Raw genomic sequence first — 12,502 nt, forward strand, 5'->3', positions numbered from 1 at the left:
TGTCACCTTGAATGTAAATTTCTCCTTTTCCTCAAGTTTTGAATTTGCGATCTACTCTGTAACTTCTTATCTTAGATTCTATTCAGCATACTACACTCCTTTACATGATGGCATTGTCCTCCTTGGACTAATTTCTATAAGAGACTTATCTCTAAAGTCTTCACATACATACTTCTTACTATCTAACTTAGGAGTGTGTAACTTATAAAACATCCATCAAGATAGTACTTTTCCTCAAAGATATATTTTTTCATCCTTCTTAATAATCGAGTTTGGCGAAATGCCCTGTCCCAGTCTAGTATAGCATCAACTATCCTAATCCATTACCTACTTCCTATAGGTTCGGCTTTCTTTCATAACTAGGTGTGGGGACTGCTTCTTTAACCATTTGTAGACAGGTACAATCCTATGCATCGGTATTTAGTTAGTTATTGGTACATTTTATTATGTGCCTCAAGCTGCACTACTAGTGTTGGTGATCTATGGCGCTGAGCCTATGAAAACTCTTCAACAAATCGTCTCAGTCATGCTCGTATTCCTTCCAAGGCCTCTATTAGATCGTTAGCCTTAACTACTATTGGTTTCTTTGGAACATCAACCACCTGTGGGTCAGCGGAACGCACATCCTTAGCCCCCACCTCTATTGGTTGTTCCTTTCACATTGATTCTAATTGATTTTCTAGTTGTATTTGTGTGCTCTTACAAGAAAGCTTGATCTAATAAGTATAAAAGGGTCTAATTCTTGGGAGAGAAGATCCCAAGCACATCTAAACTTAATGTTGCAAAAAAACAACAAGTACATATTTTTCTATTTATCAAACAAAGTCTTATGAATTCCTAATAACATAAATTCTAAATTTTTGAGAAAAGGGTTAAATTCCTTTCCTTCTAAAATTTAAAAGTGGAAAGCAAATAAACAAACTAAATAGCTAAACAACTAAAAAAAATTCTCAATAATTAATTGTCCTCCACGCATGACTCAACTATTGACTCTTCAAGCCCTTCTTCTGAATATGTTACCATTCTCACATCCTCTTAAATTAGTGTTGGTGCAACTGAGACTTCTTGTCCTGGCGATGGGTGGTATACCGATAAATTTTCATTTTCTGACTCTGATTCCGATCTCTACCTCGAAATGATAATCTGGTTTATCTCCATTTGACTTGTTATCATTTGTTGTTGGAGGCAGTTCTGCATTTTCGAATTCCTCATTATCTAACGATGGGGAATACTCTGATTCGTCTAAATTTTCTACCATCTCTTCATCATCATATTTTGAGTCCAAAAGGAGTTCCATCATTTCTATTATCTCTTCTACTTCAATTTCTGGTGGGCTCTTTAATTCCACTACTAACATATTTTCTGTCACCTCGAAACAGTCAGGCCTTTTTGTTTCCTTACAGTCCCGTTCAGTTGTAGGGTCAATGGAATCGGTGATATCTTTCTTACTCTTATCACTAAGTTTGTACCGTACGGTCTTGATGCATGTTTTCTCCACACCATTCACTTCTACAGTATAAGTTTTCTCAAAAGACAAACTATGGAATTTCGTTGCTAACTCTCGTATCAACATTGTGTACCTAGTTGTCTCATCAACATTCTTTATGGTACTATGCCAAATGCTATCGATATAATAAAGCAATTCGGGGACGTGAGACAGTGCCACCCTTAATACTAAAAACTTCTCTTGTGACCAAATCAAAGCTCCCCATTTTCTTACTATTTTATTGATCTCTCCATTAATAGCAATAATCTCCCTCAAAGCTCTAAGTATTTTATCTTCCATGCCCAAAACATGGTCGATCTTAAGCGATAAGATGCTCTTAATTTCTCTAAGTACCACATCACGTGACACTCTTATTCTAGAAGGCATATTTTTATCAAAAATCTGCGTATCACATATAAAACTATTAATGGCAATACCAAATATATTAAAAGCAACACTTACGTTATAGTGAGAGGGATATTTTTCAGTCTTCTGTATGTATACCGTGAGTATCCTTCGAGCTAACGGACGATCGGCTCTGATACCAACTGTAACGCCCCGATATTTTGTCTTATTTTACAAAAAAAATACTATTTTCATGCATAATTTGAAAAGATGAAAAAAAATAATAATTTAAATACAACAGAGGATTTTAAAAATCAAAATGCAACAGAGAAGGATCCTTCATTTGTAAAACAAGATACAGTAAATAAATACTTTTAAATAATGCATTTCCACTGTGTTAGATTTATCAACTTCTTAAAATAAAACTAAGGCACCACCAGTGTTCTAGATCGTTTGCCCGTCCGTAGCCGCTCACAGTATACGTACCAGAACTGACCCTGCTCACTATACATACTTTCCTGTCTAATACCTGTAGGGGAAAAGTAAGGGGGGTGAGCTAAAAGCTCAGTAAGGAAATGCTTATTATACAATACCATATAATATCACACATACCATTAATATATTTATTAAGTTTTAGCAATATTATACACCTTATTTTATAACCATAACCAAATAACTGTATACATAGAAACCTTTATCATACAGGTCCATAATAATTGTATCACACCATACATATATACAGAGATCATAACTCCAATATCATATTCATAACATATTCATATCAATACTATAAATAATAATGTAATTACCATAATATTAGCATATCATAGCCATTACTTACATAACCCGCGCCTAGCCTGGCCCTACAATATCCTGGGCCTAATCTGCCCATATAATAACCTGGGCCTATGCAGCCCTACCATTGTTATAGGATAGGGTATCTCTATTTCAACAGTAATATCACTGTATCATACCCACCATAACAATCTCATACACGACTCAGTAAAATGTAGGGTAGGGTATCTCTACATTCAACGACCTTATCCCGTATCATACCCCACCATGGTCCCTCACTTTACCTGAGACGTTAGCATACAACATATAACATACAACACACACCATACACCATACAACATACAATACACAACATACAACATACAACATATACAAGTCATAACAATCATAATTTATATATCAATTTACGAATATTGTATCCATACCACACATTCTCAGTACCATATACAGACTTATAATAACAAATCATAACTCATATTTCAGTACACAAAGAATCCAAATTTATGCAGATAAACACATATAAAACTATCTAATTTTCTTACCTCAAATCCCGCTGCTTAAGACTTGTTATCTCGTCACTACTACATATAACAACACATGGGTCAAGGCCCTAACATCACTCTTACAGTACAGCAGAAAGAACACTATTTTTGACCAATAACTACACGAATTCAGTGAAAGTTTCCTTCATAAAAATTATAGGAAATTAAACTATCTTTCCAATGATATATGGATCATTAAAAATAGATTAAACTGAGGGAGTTATGATAGTTTTACTGAAACTATTTCTGAGAAGGAATATGGAGTAACAAATCACAAGAGACATCGGGCCTAGAAAGTTTTGATACTGAAATATTCCAAATCAGAGAATACTTTCTTCATAAAAGTTTTAGAAAATTGAATTATCTTTCCAATGACACTAAAATCTTTGAAATCGGAGTTATAACGTAAGAGATATAGATATTATACCGAAACAGTTTTTTTTTAGAAATCCTGAAACAAATAGATTTCGAACTACAGCAATAAAACAATAATTTTGACTTAGAATAATCAATAATTGGTGAATGGTTTCTTCATAAAACATTTAGAAATATCTTTTCAACTGTACCAAGATCACTAGAATCGGATCAATATTCAGTGAGATATTCAGGTTTTACTGAGACAACATTTACCGAGAATATGCAAAAAACGATTTACAACAAACCGTATATAAATGCTACTTTTTGACATAGAAAGGTTCCGAATTTGTAAGAGGTTTCTTCATAGAAATTATAGATCATCGAATTATATTTCTAACGATATCAAGATTGCTGAAAACGGATAAGTATTGAGAAAGGTAAAATAATTTTAACAAGACACAAATTTCTGAAAACGAAAATAAGAGATTACGAACTTTAGACCCAAAAAATTAACTTAAGAGTTTCTTACCCAACGAATGATTGAGGTGGCAGGGATTTCGAATTGTGATTTCCAACACTCGATCAACCATTCAAACCACTCGAACACTTTTATTCTTTTTGCTATCCTTTGATTTTCCCAAAGTCTTAGAATCATATTCACCCTTACGGTTGATGATGTACTACACAAGGAGAAGGTGGTGATGATTTTAGGTGTGTATTTGGCTGGAATGAAATGAGAACACAAGAATTTTGGAATGTAAAGGTAGCACAATATGGAGGAGAAGAGGTAGAATAGGTTTTCTATGTGAGTAGTATTAGACGTTCTCCTTAGTATAACCTAACTAACTATCCTCTTAAAACTATTTTAAAAATACTATGTTATAATAAAAACAAATCTTTAATTCAAATTATTTGAATCTAACTAACCATCTATTTCGTATATCTCTCTCTCTTTTTCTATGCATATATAATAATAGATACTTACCAATTAATTAAATTTCCAAAGTAAATATGTTATATATATACAATTATATGAATTAAATATAATATATATATCCCTTACACTAATTGATCCTTATTTATACCTATAATAATACTATAATAGTTTAATTTTGAAAGTAAATAATTAATACAATACAATAAAAAAAAAATAACTCAATTATATTCCTATAGTAAAATGTACTTATATTATTTCTAAATCACGTCAATACTCCTTCAAATGTGTATACACTAAAGATTTCAAATCTGTATATTCAAACTTCACAAATCACATGCATGCATACACGAACAAATATAAATATATACATAATATATATAAATAATAAATCTCATCTAGACAAAATAAAATTAGTTATATCACACAAACAATGTATCAATTCATAACATACTTAAATTGGATATTACAAATGTATACTCCATACATCCGAAACTAGCATACTTTGCCAATGTTCTGGAAAGAACATAACACTTATCCAAGGTGTAAGTATACTTTATCGCTGATTATCAAATTAGTGTAAATCCAGTTCACTGATGAATCATGGACATTGTCTTTTGAAGCATATAATCACAATCACATTCCACTGTGTTAACATTACTGTAATTGTTAATAACTATATGTTCTTGACTTAACAGATTTTGTTAGGCTCGAATGGTACGATCCCTCCGTCACCCCAGAATGAAAGGGGTGATCTCGTAGTTCTTGGTCAGAATGGAATATGTTCCAGTAGACTTAAACCAAGTAGGAATGCTATGCGGCTTTGGTTTTTTCATAAAACTCCCGTGGGAGTATTCATAGTTGAAGGAAGAATAGAGATATTATTAATATTTGAAATAAAATAAAAAAGTAGCAAACAATATTTCTATTTTATTAATTAAATTAGGCTCTAACAATTCCGTCTCCATCTACCAAAACAACCGGAAATGTTTCAAAAAACGTAGGCATACGACGTACAAAAAGTTCACGACCTTCTTTATCTTTAAAGATAGGGTGTCCTAACCAACCAACAGCTATCCCATCCCCGTTGTCCATTGAGCCCGCTCTGAATAATCCCCCTTTTGCCGAATTAATGCCGATGTAATCATAAAAGGCTAATTTTTCGGGAATTTTAGACCAAGCTTAAAAATTCTAACTTATGACTTGATGTGCTTACTAATTAGTCTTGATCACTTAATTAATAGTTTCTCTAATCATATATTATCAAATATGAGTATGTCGATCTTTCTTTTTAAATAGAGAGCTAACTCTAACATTAATTTAAACTCTGTCTCCTAATTTGAGTCTAGACTCTATTCGACCTTCATTCATTTTCTTAATACATTTTCTAGAATTGAACACTTGAGCTAACTAAAAATATTTAATACATACATATCATCTTGTTACACTATCAAATTTAAATTATATAAATACTATAAAATTTACAATAAAGATATAAAGATATAATATTATATATAATTAGCCTAAAATTAATAATTTTTTAAGATTTAATTTTGCGTTAATAAAATGATAAATTTTAGCTACATTTAATTTCAATTAATTATTGAAAATAAGTAATTAATCAAATAATTAAAATAAACTAAAGTGGCGTTTAGTATCACTTTTATTTTTAAATTTTTTAGTCACAAAAATAAAAGTAAAATTGTTATTTTTAAAATTTTAATTTTGAAAAACAAAAATGTGTTATGTAATAACTTTTATTTTTTAATTTTAAAAATAAAAAACAAAAGTGTGTTCTGTAAATTTTATTTTTATTTGTTGACTTTATTTAAGTTGGGTCTAGAGCCGGGTCCAAGGTCAGGACCGAGGGCGGGTCCAAGTCCGAGGCCAAGGTCTGGTTCGGTTTTTAAGGTCTAAGTTGGGGTCGGAGTCCAAAATATTGTTTAAAAAAATATTAAAAGTAATTTTTTTTTTTTTTAAAAAATTAGATTCTTAATTAAAAAATTGAAAAGTAAATAATTTTATAGAACATGATTTTGGAAAATATTTTCACTTTTCTAATTTTAAAAATAAAAAACTGATTAAAAATAGTGTTACCAAATACACCTTAGATTAGTACTTGATATACATTTGTTTTCCACATGCTTTATATTTTTCGTATTTAGCTGCAAGTATTTTTTAAATAAACAAAAAAATAAATAATTATTTTATCGATACCTGGTACTTAATCATTTTTGTTTCACATTTTTTTGGGATTTCAATAAAATTATTTTCTTATTTTAATTTTTGATAAAAGAATATCCTAGGAAATATATGTAATTACTCTAAAATTAATAATTTTCTAAGATTAATCTTGCATAATTTTACCAAAATCTGATACTTATTATTTTTTAAGTTTTTTTGGGGGGTTTTGGTAAAATAATTAAAAAATATATAATTTTATTGAATTTAAGGTTGAATAAATGTTGGTGTGTTATAATTTTTGATAAAGAGAAAAATTATATAAAAAAAAAATTCACCATATATTTTCGATCTAAAAAATTAACAAAGAAAAATAAAAGATATTATGGAATTTTATAGATATTAACAGATTATAATAAAAAATTGTAGTTATGAATATAGTATGATAAAACACCTACTATTACACAATCAACATATCACATATAAATAGAATAATAAGATAGATATACAATATAAAATATATAATGTATGGCATGATGAGTTATCGAATAGTGTAGTTATTATAATTAGGTAAAAAAACAAAAAAAATCTACAACAAGAAGTACGTTATTAACTCATCATGTATGACATTATGTACACTCAACTAAATAATGCAGTAGTTAGGGCCTAGTAGTAGTCATAAAAAAAACCTAAATAATATAGTAGTATTCATACATATTATATGTAAATATAAGGTGGCGTTTGGTTGGGAGGAATAAAATAGGAATGAGAATAGAAATGGAATGGAATAAAATTTAAAATGCATAAAAAAAAATTGATAACAAATTATTTTTTTTTTGTCATCATGTATTACATGTTAGACTATAATGTAGTATATGAAATACAACATACATGTAAACGATAAGAAATGCGGAAATAAACTATAACCATATCGTAAACATATGCAATGAAAGATGGAAATACCTTCAGCCATTGATCTTTGAGCTTCAATCCCGGCGATAGCTTCGGTATTGGAGTTCGAGCTTCCTCGCTCTCTCAACTCTCTTTAGATGAAATTTGCTGAATAAACAGAATGAGTGAGGAGTTCGGGGACCGAGACCCTATATTTATAGGTGAAGTACTCCATCAGTATCTGCGTCACATTAATTGTCAGAATATTTTGATAATTAATTCAAGAAATCAAATCAGGTAATAAATATTAAAATCTGACCATATATAGAATATTACGTACTTGAATTTGTCCAGATTCAATGAATATAAAATATTCATTTATCACAAAATCAATTATTTATTTATTTCCTTAAATAGAAATATTCTTATATTCTCCCACTTGGTCAGCATTTAGACTAAAACATTCAAACCCAACGTTCCTCATTATATAATAAACATACGAATCATAGCGACATGTCCTCATTATGAGTCGAGTATTATCTTCCATGTATTACAATACATTTACTATATAACAATGTATTTTATGTGGCAATGTACTTAAGTGAATAAACCCTAAACCTTATGTTTATTCAAGTCCTCTGAAATTTTCTCAAATCTAAAATTAAGATGCCTATAAATATGAGAAAAATCAAAATAAGAGTTTCACTAATAATAACTTTATTTGTACAAATTACATAAGGGAACCAAGTCCCATGTTCTCTACATGATCCTTGAATATATGAGGTGGCAAGCCTTTTGTCATAGGATCGGCAATCATCAATTCAGTGCTAATGTGTTTAATGACCACTTTATTTTCTTCAACAAGTTCTCTAATAGCTAAGTACTTAATGTCGATGTGCTTGCTTCGACTTCCGCTTTTGTTGTTCTTAGCCATGAAAACAGCAGGTGAATTGTCGCAGAACATCTTTAACAGCCTTGCAATGGAATCAACCACTCTAAGGCCTGAAATGAAACTCTTTAGCCATACACCATGTGATGTAGCCTCAAAACAAGAAACGAACTCAGCCTCCATAGTAGAAGTAGCAGTCAAAGTTTGTTTGTTACTCCTCTAGGACACAGCTCCACCAGCAAACATAATCACGTAACCAGATGTAGATTTACGTGAGTCAGTACAACCAGCAAAATTTGAGTTTGAGTAGCCAACTACTTCTACATTGTCAGTATGTTTGAACATCAGTTTGTAATCCTTAGTAGGGGTGTACGTCGGTCGGTTTAGTCGGGTTATAGCATATTTTTATTAACCCAATATAAATATCGGGTTGCAAAATTTAATCGTAACCCGCCCAATGAAAATTTAGAAAAAGTTCAACCCGCCCAATGATTTTGTCGGTTTGGTCGGGTTAACCCGTCCAAACCGTTCTTCATTTTTTTTTATAATTATTATTGTTCGTTTCTAGAATTCAAGTAACAAAAAAGTTAAAAAAATAAAAATATATTATTTATATTTCAAGTTAAATAATGCTATAGTTTAAATTAATTTTAAGAACTTTAATATAAGATAAATATAATTGAGTAAACATAAAATAATTGAATAAAATAATAAAAAAAGTGATAATATAGTGTAGATTTTAAACTTTAACTTCAATATCCAAATACATTAAAAATTATTAACTATAAAATCTAAGTTTTAAGTTAAAAATTAAAATGTCCAAACTTTAAATACAAAATAATTTAACTAATAAATGTAATTTATATAATATAAGATATACACTTTTATTAAAAAATATATAAATCGGTTTAATTCGGTTTATTCGGGTTAATTGGGCGGTTTAGAATAATTTGTAAACCACCCAATATATTCATTGGGCGGGTTGGATTTTCATTATATTATTTCGGGTTGTATTTTTTGTCGGTTTATTCGGTTTGGTTTGGGCGGTTTATTCGGGTTGAGCGGTTTGTAAATTTTATTGAACACCCCTAATCCTTAGTACCCTGAAGATACCTCATTACCTTCTTTGCAGCTTTCTAGTGGTCTATCCCCGGGTTACTCTGAAATCTTCCCAACACTCCGACAGAATAAGCAATGTCGGGTCTTGTGCACATCTGGGTATACATTAGGCTTTGGACACTGGCCCAAATTCAATTTATCACCCTTCACAATTGGAGCAACGCTCGGTGAACAATCTCTCATATGAAATCTTTCTAAAATTTTATTGATGTGGGATTCTTGAGATAAACCTAAGATACCTCGGTATCTATCACTATGAATCTTAATGCCTATGACATAGGATGCTTCACCTATGTCTTTCATCTCAAAGTTCTTTGAAAGAAATTGTTTCACTTCACGTAGCAATCCTTTATCATTGGATGCAAGAAGAATATTATCCACATATAAAACAAGAAAACAAATCTTACTCCCACTTTCCTTCAGGTATATGCATTGATCCATGACATTCTCTTCAAATCCAAAAGAAGAGATCACATCATGAAATTTTAAATACCATTAGCGAGATGCTTATTTAAACCATAGATGGACTTCTTAAGCTTGCATACCAAATCCTGACCTATATTGGAGGAGAATCCTTCTGCTTGTTTCATGTATACCTCCTCCTCTAGATCACCATTCAGAAAAGCAGTTTTTACATCCATCTGCTACAGCTCTAAATCAAAATGAGCAACTAATGCCAAGATGACTCTGAGGAAATCTTTCTTTGATACAGGAGAAAAAGTCTCCGTATAGTCAATTCCTTCTTCTTGAGTGAATCCTTTAGCAACAAGTCTCGCTTTGTACCACAATTTTGATTCTCTAATGTTCATAGCTTGTAAAAACATTTTTGGATCATTTTCAATTCCAATATCATATTCTAATAAATACAAAACATAGCCTTTGTAAATTTTTGGTTTGACAAGTCTAGTAGATTTTCTTAAGACTTCACCAACAGACTCTTAGGGAGCAGCAACTAGTTCAACAGGTTCAGCAGGTTGTTCAATAGTTGTAGGTAACTCTTGAACATCTTGATCTACTAGATTATCAGTACCAACTTATGGATCTTCAGTGATTGGTAATGGTTTTTCAACATTCGTTTGAACTACAAGAGTGCTGACCATTATCAATCTTCCTTTTGAAGTGGAAGGTTCTGAAGGATCTTTCTCACGACCTAAGTCCTTTGATTGATCACTCCCACTGACCAAGGCATTCTCAAGAAATTTTGTATTCCTTGATTCCACAATTCTTATGCTATGATATGGACAATAAAACTTGTAACCTTTAGACTTTTTAACGTACCCTATAAAGAATCCGCTTATGGTCCTTGGGTCCAATTTCTTCTCTTGTGGATTATATATTCTGACTTCAGATGGACATCCCCCAATGCGTACATGATTTAAACTTGGTTTCCAACCTTTCCATAATTCAAAAGGAGTTTTTGAGACTGCCTTTGTTGGAACTCGGTTTAATATTTACAAGGATGTCTCTAAAGCTTCAGTCCACAAGGATTTAGGAAGGTTAGAGTTGCTACTAAGCATACTCCGCACCATGTCCATTAATGTTTGGTTTCTTCTTTCTGCAACACTATTTTGCTCGGGTGTACTAGGCAAGGTGTAATGGGCAACAATCCCATTTTCTTCAAGAAACTTCGCAAATGGACCAGGTGCTTGTCCATCTTCTATGTATCTACCATAATACTCACCTCTTCTATCTGATCTCACTAACTTAATTTGCTTGTTGCATTGTTTCTCTACTTCAGCTTTAAATATCTTAAAGACATCTAATGCTTCACTTTTATTATGAAGTAAGTAGATATACATGTAGTGTTAGTACTCATCTATGAATTAGATGAAGTGTTTCTGACCATGTGAGTCCATGTCTGGACTACATATATCAGTATGTATGATTTCTAATATTTCAAAACTCCTATGGACACCAGTTTTGATAGACTTGGAGGGTTGCTTTCCCTTAATGCAATCCACACAATTATCAAAGTCAGTAAAATCTAAGGTATTGAGTACCCCATCTTTTACCAACCTTTTAATTCTATCAATGGAGATATGTCCCAATCTCTCATGCCACAATGTACAGGAATCCTCTTTCATAACACATCTTTTAGTGCCAGCGTGAATATGCATAACATTATTAGTGGTATTATTTTGTAAATTAAGACAGTAAAGACCATCAGGCAAAATACCATTTCCAACACATTCAGATATATTATATAAATTGAAATATTTGTCTGAAAATGTAAAGGAAAGACCAAAGGGTAAAAGTCTTGAAATTGCAATCAAGTTTCTAGAGAAACTTGGTAGATAAAAAGTCTTTTCTAACTTTAAAATAAAATCACTGCTTAAAACTAAATTGCACGTTCCTATGGCTTCCACTTGTGAGCCCATCTTGTTTTCAGATAAGATGCTTTGCTTGTTGGGTTTTATGCCCTAAATAAAACTCTTTACAATCTGATTAGTTATCAATATAAGAAATTAGAAGTGATTGATGTTTGCATGAATTTTACATGCTAATGGTTTAATATGTTTAATATGTTTATTACATTCATACACACAAAATCAGTTAAATCCAGATCATATGTTTATTCACAATTACAGTATCGTCAACACAGTGGAATTTGATTGTGATCATATGAATCGAAAGTTTTGGTCCCTGTTTCATCAGTGTTATTGGATTTACACTAATGTGATAATCAACGATGATGTATACTTACACTTGGAGTAAGTGTTATGTTCTTTCCAGGACATTAGTAAAGTATACTAGTTTCGAATGTATGGAGTATACATTGGACTGGACCGATATTGCAACTAAGTTAAGATATTACAAACTTACCGTTATACATATCTTTCCAAGTCAATATCAGTAGTTGATCTTAAGATTAAAAGAATCTAAATCCTGATATGCTTAGGCTCAACTCAGGAGTGCTATTCATGTTCTTTGATTTATTAGTTAAGCCTACTTTTGGGTCAGGG

The 12,502-nt window shown here is 31.3% G+C and overlaps 1 long non-coding RNA gene across 1 annotated transcript; it reads right to left on the minus strand.

Moving 5' to 3' along the window:
- Positions 1-2,098: 2,098 nt before the first annotated feature.
- On the minus strand, positions 2,099-4,351 carry LOC115721969 (uncharacterized). The gene is made up of 3 exons (XR_009684602.1): positions 4,055-4,351; positions 3,169-3,207; positions 2,099-2,360 (listed from the first exon to the last, which is right to left on the minus strand). It is a non-coding gene; the product is annotated as an uncharacterized LOC115721969 (long non-coding RNA).
- Positions 4,352-12,502: the final 8,151 nt, after the last annotated feature.

The sequence above is a fragment of the Cannabis sativa genome, chromosome 9, assembly GCF_029168945.1.
Source record: "Cannabis sativa cultivar Pink pepper isolate KNU-18-1 chromosome 9, ASM2916894v1, whole genome shotgun sequence".
In the NCBI taxonomy this organism is placed as follows: Eukaryota; Viridiplantae; Streptophyta; class Magnoliopsida; order Rosales; family Cannabaceae; genus Cannabis; species Cannabis sativa.